Raw genomic sequence first — 10,709 nt, forward strand, 5'->3', positions numbered from 1 at the left:
TAGCAGATCCTCTATAGATGGTCACTAGTGTTAGGATTGTATATAGAGGCTTATAAATTCAAGTTTTAAGAGTTGTCAAGGACGTTCCAGATAAAGAAAACACAAACCCAAACAGAAAAGTTGTAATAATAGAATGACTTTGTATTAGGTCTCCAGGTAACAATTGAGAAAGTGGAAGGAGGTGGGCTGAATAGAGAAAAGGTTGGTAGAGAATGACTCTAGAGAGGTAAATGGTAGAAGTTAGGTAATGAAGGACTTGTATGATAGGATACAGAATCAGATTTTTTTTGTTACAGAAAATTACTCTGGCAACAACTGAAGTGTGAATTAGAGATGAGCAATATGGCAGTTAGATCACACACAAAACATTTGGAGACATTTATCCATTCCTTCTATGTACCTGGCACAACAATAGGTGATATTAATAGACAAATGAAAAGATATCTACCTTTAAATCCAGGAGAAAAATGATGAAGACTGACATAGTGGAAGCAAAGGGAGTGAAATGTGCACAACAGATTTGGAGAACTTCGGAGGTATAATTGACAGGAATATATAACCCCATGGCTGTGAGATAGGAGGGACAGAGAAGGGTCAGTATGATGGTCAACTTGCTGATTGAATCACTGGGTAAGTTAGGGGCAGGTTAGCCCTGAGTGAAGAACATAGTCTCTAGAGGAAAGAATGCTTGGGTTCAAATCCTGGCTTCATCATTTTGTAACTGACAACATGGGTAACTCCTCCACTGCCTAGTGTTATGCCGGCAGTAGAACAGGGGAGACTTGAAGTTCAGTAAAGTGGAGAAATTTTTCTAGAGTGAAATTTTTATAATGAATAAAAAAGCTTTAAGCAGAAATACAAGCAAGGTATGTGGGGAGGTGTGGCTGCTGTCCTGCCCAAGGCAGGAGCCACCAGCTACATGTGACTAATGAAGCTGAAATTCAATTTAAAAAATTTAGCTCTTTAGTCACACCAGTTGTACTTTAAATGCTCAGTAGTTAAATGTGTCTAGTGGCTACCATATTAGACAACAATTGCACAAAATATTTTCATCACAACAGATGTATTGGACAGTGCTGAGCTCCTTTTAAGAACTTAGAAAGAACAAGATGAGAACATTTTAAAGAGAGGTAGGAGAAAGAGAGATGTTCCTGGACATTTCAGGGTGAGTTTAGAGTGCAGACATATTTTTGTTCCATGTGAATGTTTACCAAATCCCCTCTCCAGTGGAGAGAAACTTAATCAAGGACACCATATCATTCAGTCTCATTCTAGCCAACTGACAATTTGTCCAATGGGTTATTGAATAAAGTGGTTATTTGAGAGTAAAGAACAATATTCATCAGCTCAAAATCACAGTCTTTGACTCAATGCTGACCTTTCTATACCACACACAAGAACCCAATTTTCCAGAAAAAAACCACCAGCCCTGTTCCCCCAACTCACTAACACACTCCAAAGGGTACAACCAACCAGATACCTAATATTAAGCATATGACATTGTATACCTTCTATTATGGAGAGGACTTGAAAGAGGCACATATTCTGGATTTAGATGTTTCTCTGCTCATCATGTTATACAAGCACAAACATTCTTAGACTTGCTAAATGCCTTATCCACTCTTCTGGTTTGATGGAATGATCGCCTTAAGGAAATTTGTTTTATGGAAAAGATGAAATTCAAAATTATTATTCATAAGACTTCTCAGTTAACTGATGATCAAGAAGCAGCTGGTATTATAAAATGATGAAATTTCTTTTTTTTTAGTTTTATTTTATTATATTATGTTAATCACCATACAGTACATCCCCAGATTCCGATGTAAAGTTTGACGCTTCATTAGTTGCGTATAACACCCAGTGCACCATGCAATACGTGCCCTCCTTACTACCCATCACCAGTCTATCCCATTCCCCCACCCCCTCCCCTCTGAAGTCTTCAGTTTGTTTCTCATAGTCCATAGTCTCTCATGTTTCATTCCCCCTTCTGATTACCCCCCTTTTCTTTATCCCTTTCTTCCCCTACCGATCATCCTAGTTCTTATGTTCCATAGATGAGAGAAATCATATGATAATTGTCTTTCTCTGCTTGACTTATTTCACTTAGCATTATCTCCTCCAGTGCCGTCCATGTTGCAGCAAATGTTGAGAATTCGTTCTTTCTGATAGCTGAGTAATATTCCATTGTATATATGGACCACAGCTTCTTAATCCAGTCATCTGTTGAAGGGCATCTCGGCTCCTTCCATGATTTGGCTATTGTGGACAATGCAGCTATGAACATTGGGGTGCATATGGCCCTTCTCTTTACTACGTCTGTATCTTTGGGGTAAACACCCAGTAGTGCAATGGCTGGGTCATAGGGTAGTTCAATTTTTAACTTTTTAAGGGACCTCCACACTGTTTTCCAGAGTGGCTGTACCAACTTGCATTCCCACCAACAATGTAGGAGGGATCCCCTTTCTCCACATCCTCTCCAACAATTGTTGTTTCTTGCCTTGTCTATCTTTGCCATTCTAACTGGCGTAAGGTGGTATCTCAGTGTGGTTTTGATTTGAATTTCCCTGATGGCTAATGATTTTGAACATTTTTTCATGTGTCTGTTAGCCATTTGTATGTCTTCATTGGAAAAGTGTCTGTTCATATCTTCTGCCCATTTTATGATTTGTTTATTTGTTTCTCGTGTATTGAGTTTGAGAAGTTCTTTGTAGATCTTGGATACCAGTCCTTTATCTGTGGTGTCCTTTGCAAATATATTCTCCCATCAAAATGATGAAATTTCTATTAAAGTTTTTTCCAGCCTAACAATTCAAACCATTTTTAGGTTTGGACTCTATCTTATGCCTAGAGGATGTGCTATATGGTCTTTATGTATGTTGTCTTTCTTTCATAGCCAGAACTCGTGTGTTAGGTCTTCTCTCTGGAGTTTGACATGAACTTGCCCCTAGGAAAGTAAATGGCCCACTTGTTTGTTTTATGTAACTGAAGTGATATCTCTACCAATTAAAAACTGATACTGCTACTTGGCCAGTTGAGGTTCTGCATATCAATCAGTGAGCAATCCTAAAATGAAGGTTATAGAGTTGCCATGGGCAATGGATCTGTTTTAAGGAAAACTGGGTTCCTGTTTCCCTACAGGAATTCCAGCCCTGTTTATGCTTCTCTACATATTATCTCTTTCATACTTACTATGTTTTAACATTATATAAAATTTACTTATTTATTAGTGTTTAATGTTACATATTATACATTACTTCATTATTGAATGTTAGTGACTCAGGGACAGAAAGATTTGTCCACCGAAGTATCTCACTGTATAGAACAGTGCCTAAATGTGTAAGTAATTAAACAAATATATATTAGTGACTTGAAGCATGAATGGAGCCAGAGACTCCCCTAATGTCACCGGTTCAGTGATAAAAGGCATTGGAAATAATCCATTATACATAGGATCAGATCTAACAAGAATATTCTAAGTCATCTTTACAAGTTGAAACAAATAAAACATACATACTCAAGGTTCTGGCTAAAGGCAAAAGTAACAATGAGTTGATAATAGGGTTAAAAGTCATAAAGACCAGTTATGACCCCATGACAGAAGAGGACTAGGCCTGCACAAAGCAAGGGTTTTATCTGTGCTTGCATTTTTCCTTCTTTTCTCCCTTTCTTCCACCAGCATTTGTAGATCATTTTTATTGAGATGGGTTAATAACAGACTTAAGGAAGTAAAAGTTGTCACCTGAAGTCTTGGACTTAGACACCTAGGCTCTTGGGGCTGTCTGCAATAACTGATGAGATTTTGGATTGTTTGCTTTTCTGGAGAGAATTGGGTATGTTTTCAATTTTAAGGTTGGTTATGTTATGGGGAAGTATTATTTTTAGAGATGTAGTTTAGGTAGAAGGATATATGAGGAAATCAAGTAGCCAAAGGAGTAATTTTGTTAACATTTCATGGTTTGAGCAACCATCAACACTGAGCCCTCCTTCTACTGGTAGAAGAGGAAACAACATGTGTTTGTTCCATTTCTCCCTATGGAGACAGAGAAATGACATCTACGAGCAGTGAGGGTATATGAAAGTATGTGAAGCTCAGCCTTGAGTATTGTATCTGAAATGAATGATGTAAAGAAATAAGATGGTTGACATTTATTAAAGGTGGCTTTGACTGTGACCATTATGTGCCAAGTCCAGCTGTAAGTGTTTTACAAATATTAACTCATTTAGGAACTTTTAGTAGTCATTGGTGCTCTTTGCCAAATGTTCTGGGCTCAGTATGATTGCACTCCCTGATGCCCTTCTGGTATAACTAAATGACCAGTTTGGGCTAGTGAGTTGTAAGTAGAAATGATAGGTGTCACTTTTAGGCCTACCAACTAGTTGCCAATATCATACTCTCCAGCCCTCTCTTAAAGGCCATTTACAATGCTCCAGGGAATATCTCTTCCTTCAGCCTGGATATAGGAGTCTGGATGATAAAAACATAGAGCTGTCACCTAGCCAACCCATAAATGAACATGTTCCATGAGCATAAAATGAATCTTTGTTTTTAAGTTAGTGAGATTGGGAGGATATTTGTTATCAGGGTATATCCTGGCCTAATACCAACCCTTATGACTAGGTATTGTTATTCCCATTTACAGAGAAAACTGAGCCACAGAGAGATTAAGTAACTTAAACAAGCTCACACAGTAGGAAGCAGCAGAGCCAGAATTCAGACTCAGGCTGGCTTCAGAGTCTATGCTCCAACTGATAGGCTATGCTGCCTCCATAGACTGTCATTTATAAAGGCTAATTTCTGTTTTTTCTGATTTTTGGAATTCCAGACTTTGTTACTGTATGTCTTCCAAGATTCTCCATTAGCTACCATTATTAGTGCAGGCCCTCCAATATGTTTAACTTTTTTTTTTTTTTCAATAGCCAGAGTCGTTGTGGTACTTATAAGCCAGACGCCTGAAAGAAATATGTGTATATGTTTATCTTAAAAGCAAGAGGGATTTACTGAAGGAGTTTAAGCAAAGGATTTACATGACGCAATTGTATTTAAAATAAGCCAGATGACCTTTATATATATGCCACAATTAATTAAAAATATATTAAAACAAATTGACTAAAAATAACAATGTTGATAGGATATCTCAACATTTCCAACAAATTGAGTCATAAATGTTAGAGAAGTTTAAATAATTGGAAAACATAGTAATATTCTCTTCTCATTGTAACGCTAACCTCAAATAAATCCAAACTCAGACACGGTATACTCTTTCCAATCCTAAGAAATGGTTTCTATAAAGGTATGACTAAGGAAATATATTCTGAAAGTCCCACAGAGCTACTCTTCTATTCACTATTGATTTTAAAGTGTTTTCAAAACTTCTGGTTAAACATTTAGAACTCTATTTTAGAGGTAACAAAAGAAGCTCTGAAAAACTAAGACTGCATTTAACATTTAATAAAACTGCCAATTGCTTTTCAATTCAGTAGCTGAAAAAATATTTAGACAGTAAATTGAAAGTTTTTATACCTATCATTGAAGAGTGGTGTTTATTTCCAGAATGTCTCAGGTAGAAATATGTAATCAGGCTGAGGTCTAAGAAAATTTTTGTTTACAGTGGCTCATACTCAATACCTTCTCCTAGAAGTGAGACCATACTTACTTACTGCCAACTTTTGCCTTTCATTGTTTCCATAATTGCCAGACACTTTAAGTCAGATTTTAAAAATCTGAAAATAAAACCGCAATTTCACCCATTACACTTGAAAACTGCAGAGAAAGTTTTCAATTAATTGTCTGTATTGTGCCATTCCTAGAGAATATAGGTGTAGATGTTAGCACACAAAATCAACAATTTTTAGTTTTTAGGGTTCCTAAGATGATAAGACTCATAAAATACAAAGAACATAAATTTCATTTAGGCTGTATAAAAGAGAAGCTATGCTTATAAAGCTCTTTTTTCCCTCTTTTATAGAAGAGTTAGGTATATTCATGTGTGCATGTTTATTTTGATTTGCTATTATGGGTTTTTTTGGTTTGTTTTTTTACAATTATTCCAATTGTAATGACTTCTTTCTATGTGAATAGAGAATATTAATAAATTTAGGTTTGCCAGAGGTCAATGCATTCTTTTCATAAAATTACATTTGCATATTTGCACTTAGAAAGAATGAATTAACATACGCAAATTCTACGGCTTTTTTTTTTTTTTGGTAGATCTTGCTGCATGACCCTATTGTCTTAATCTACTTAGAGTGAGGTTTGTCCATTTGTTTGAGGTCTAATAAGATTACTAAGCAAGGACCTTTGCTTAGCAAGTAGTGTTGGGAATAAAAACCAGGGATGCAGTGAATAAATTTTTGTCATTAACATTGCCTAGTCATGGTATAAATTTTTATTGTAAGCTTTCTCCAGTGATAGAGAAGAATGGTCAAGAATTTGGATGCTGAGGTAAAACTGTAGGCTGGAGATGACCTTTGTCCCAGCATGAGCAAGCCTGGCAGTTTATATGCCCAGGACCACTGAGACCTTGAAAGCATTAACTATTCAAAAGGGTACTGAAAGCAGTCATGAGACAGTATTGTCTGGATATTACTTTTAGTAGAATATTAATGGGCACAGCCTGACTCAGAAAACAGAGTCCCCTAAAGTCGGGAGACCCTAAAACAATGAATTGACAGTGTCTATTTAGAATCCAGTACAAAACACCTAAAATAAGAACTAAGATTGTACTATTTGTGTAGTATATTTCTCTAATAGTGAATATGAAAAAACTGAGCTTTGCTGTTTGTGCTGGGAGTTTTACCATTATCAATCTCATCTGTCTAAATACTTACTATGTGATTATTACATGGACAAGAATGTAACAATGAAAGGAATAAGCATTAATTCCAAATTAAGATTATGACTGAAGTCTGTCAATTGCCCATTTTCTTAGTCCCTTAAATGAGGAAAGAATAGTTCTTATAATTATATTATTTATTTACCTGAAAGGAACAGGAAAAGCTAAACATATGGTTTAGAATCACAATTAGATGGTTCCTTGCGGTGAGCTCAGTAATCCATGGTAATTTGATACAAACTGACATTTGGCTAAAACTGTGACAAGGATAAAAGCCAATTTTCCTTGGGAAATAAGTGAATAATCTCCTACAATCCGGAAACTGGGAAAAATAGGAAGTACAGGCTAAAATTTAGATTTGTAGTTGAATATAAGCTCCTAAGTGTTATAGGACTTTCCTTCCTCCAGATTTTCAGCAAGACTGTAACTCGCAGTCGCCCCTTAGATCCCTTTCTTTTTGCCTTACACACTTGTTTATTTTTCTTGAAAATGTCCCCAGTGACTGCAGACATTTTTCTTAACAGGTGATTTTTCAATGAAATGTCATTTTGGCTTTGTGAGTATCCTTAGTGGCATGTACCAAATGACTCATTTCATTTGTGACCAGAGCCAAATTCAAATTTAATTTTCCAGAGGGAACAAGTTAATGTATAACCTATTGTGCCACCTGGCATCCTAAATTAAATTTCCTGAACGGCTTTTACTGAGAACAGAATCAGGTATAGGTTTTGTAAAGGCATTTTCAGCTGTCAGCTGTGATTTCAATCACTTTCATAGTTATATAATTAATCCATTTGTTATAATTAATAAACAATAAATACCCAGGATTCTTAATTTTGAAAATGACAACTGGATCATTTAGTTCTATGGAACTGCAATGGGGTACACTCTAACATTAGAGAAATATGAAAACCTGCCATTATAATCATAAATTAGATATTGTGCCTCACGAATGCTATCATAGAGTGGAATGTTCATTAGAGTCATATCCAAACCAGTTTAATTCCAAAGCTCATATTTCTACCACATAATGGTAGAGTTATAGGTATTTTGTTGCATTTCATGAAAAGGGTGAACATTATGAAGTTAAATACAGGAAAAAAGAGTTTTCAGACTACTTCAAAATGGTGTCTAGACACAAAGCCCTAATAACTTATATATTAAAAAACAAAAACCAAAACCTGAGGCTGTGTATATACAGAGTTCTGAGTTATTATTAAGGCCACTTGCTATGCTGAGTAGCCTGTCATGTTACTTAAACACTATAATTATAACACAATAAGTGTCCTGTAACTCATCAATTTACATTCTAGCAGCAATTTGCTCACTCATGTCCAAATATTCAAGATTACTTTATATGTTTGGCTAAACCCAAATGAGCCATTTTAAATAGTAAATAAAACATTTTATACTGCTTTGTTTTTTAAAAAATAAGATGACTTTGTGAATGAAATGATATTTTCTTCTTTATTCTTATTTCAGAAACAGTTACTCCCTTTCTTATTCTTAATCAGAAGTTAAGACTATAGATCCTGAATCAGATTCAAATCTCAGGTCTACCACCTCTTAGCTGGGCAACTTTGGGAAGTTGTATGACCTCTCTGGGTTCTACCTAGATAGTGGGGATGACAATGATGGTAATAACAAGAAGTATAACACTGACCTCATTTAGTAATTATGGGAATTAAACAATTTTATTTATGTAAAGAACTTTAGGTTCTCTGCTTCTCCCCATTTGACAGACAGCTGCATCTTCTGGTGCAGTGCCAGGGACACATGGTGAAGGTCAGAGTAAATGGATTTGGCCATATTGGGCACCTGGTCAGCAGGGCTGCTTTTATCTCTGGCAAAGTGGTTACTGTCGTTATTAATGACCCCTTCATTGGCCTCAACTACATGGTCTACATGTTCCAGTATGATTCCATCTACAGCAAATTCAACAGCACGATCAACAGCACAGTCAAGGCTGAGAATGGGAAATTTGTCATCAAGAGAAAGCCCATATCATCTTCCAGGAGCAAGAATCCTGGCAACATCAAATGGTGTGGTGCTGGTGTTGAGTACGTTGTAAGGTCCACTGGGGTCTTACCACCATGGAGAAGACTGGAGTTCATTTGAAGCGTGGCCAAGAGGGTCATCATCTCTATCCTTTCTAATGATGCTGTGTTAGCGATGGGTGTGAACCACGAGAAGTATGACAACTCCCTTAAGGTTCTCAGCAATGCCTCCTGATGCTTGGCCCCTCTGGCCAAGGTCATCCATGACAACTTCGGCATTGTGGAGGGACTCATGACCACAGTCCAGGCCATCGTTGCCACCCAGAAGACCATGGACAGCCCCTCTGGGAAGCTGTGAAGTGATGGCCATGGGGCTGCCCAGGACATCATCCCTGCTTCTGTTGGCACTGCCAAGGCTATAGGCAAGGTCATTCCTGAGCTGACTAGGAAACTCACTGGCCTGGCCTTCCAAGTCCCCACCTCCAATATGTCAGTTGTGGATCTGACCTGCTACCTGGAGAAAGCTGCCAAATATGATGACATCAAGAAGGTAGTGAAGCAGGCATTGGAAGGCACCCTCAAAATCATCCTGGGCTACATCGAGGACCAGGTTGTCTCCTGTGACTTTCACAGTGACACCCGTTCTTCTACCTTCGGTGCTGGGGCTGGCATTGCTCTCAATGACCACTTTGTCAGGCTCATTTTCTGGTATGGCAATGAATTTGGCTACAGCAACCAGGTGGTAGACTTTATGGTCCACATGGCCTCCAAAGAGTAAGAGCCCCCTGGACCACCAGTCCCAGTGAGAGCAGGAGGAAGAGAGAGGACCTCAGTTGCTGGGAAGTCCTTGCCCCAACTCATCCCCTAGTGAGGATCTCATGACCTCTACACAGTGTCCATCCCAGACCCCCTAAAGAAAGGGAGGGGCTTGGGGAGTCCTAGTTTGTCATGTATCATCAATAAAGTATACTGTACCCCAAAAAGAAACCAAACTTCAAACTATACTTACACATGGTGAGTGCTCAAAAAACATCATGTACTACTATTAGTTATTAAAGTCTTCATATTTATAGTGCCTTAGCGTGGTCGCTGGTCTATCTGTAATACTCAGTTCCCACTCACTACTATATTTTTTTCTCCTTTTCTTCCTTTTTGCCTCATTTCTTCTGACAATAGTTGTTAAATAAAAATTGCAAAATATTTAGAAATAAAGAAGATATGTGATGTCTTTCCATCTAAGCACATGTACTATAAATATTTTGGGATGTTTTTTCTCAGTTCCCACAAGGTATACATATATACACTGCTATCACGTTATATGTATAATTCTAGGTCTTGCTTTATTCACATAATGTAAAAAATTTTTAAAAATACCTTAATTACAGGGGCGCCTGGGTGGCACAGTGGTTAAGCGTCTGCCTTCAGCTCAGGGCGTGATCCCGGTGTTGTGGGATCGAGCCCCACATCAGGCTCCTCCGCTGTAAGCCTGCTTCTTCCTCTCCCACTCCCCCTGCTTGTGTTCCCTCTCTCGCTGGCTGTCTCTATCTCTGTCGAATATATAAATAAAATCTTTAAAAAGAATACCTTCATTACAATAATGGTTTAAGCTATAAATATATAATAGGTTTTAATAGTTTAAGCTATGAATTTATACTAGGTTATTCAACAATCTTCCCATTGTGAATCAGTTAGCTTATTTCTATCTCTTTTTCTTTTTCTTCTTTTTTAAATTCACGATAGCTAATGCTATGATTCATTCACTCACCAAGTTAGAATCTTTTCTGGCTAGATGATAAAGCAGGGAACAAAAAGGACGAAAGCCCTACCTTTGTGGAACTAATGTTCTAGCTGAGGAAGGAGCAATATACAGATGACCTCT

At 37.4% G+C, this 10,709-nt stretch overlaps 1 pseudogene; it reads left to right on the forward strand.

Annotated features, from left to right (window-relative positions):
- Positions 1–8,609: 8,609 nt before the first annotated feature.
- LOC100484500 lies at positions 8,610–9,608 on the forward strand (annotated as a pseudogene).
- Positions 9,609–10,709: the final 1,101 nt, after the last annotated feature.

This window comes from Ailuropoda melanoleuca, chromosome 15 (assembly GCF_002007445.2).
Source record: "Ailuropoda melanoleuca isolate Jingjing chromosome 15, ASM200744v2, whole genome shotgun sequence".
Taxonomy (NCBI): Eukaryota; Metazoa; Chordata; class Mammalia; order Carnivora; family Ursidae; genus Ailuropoda; species Ailuropoda melanoleuca.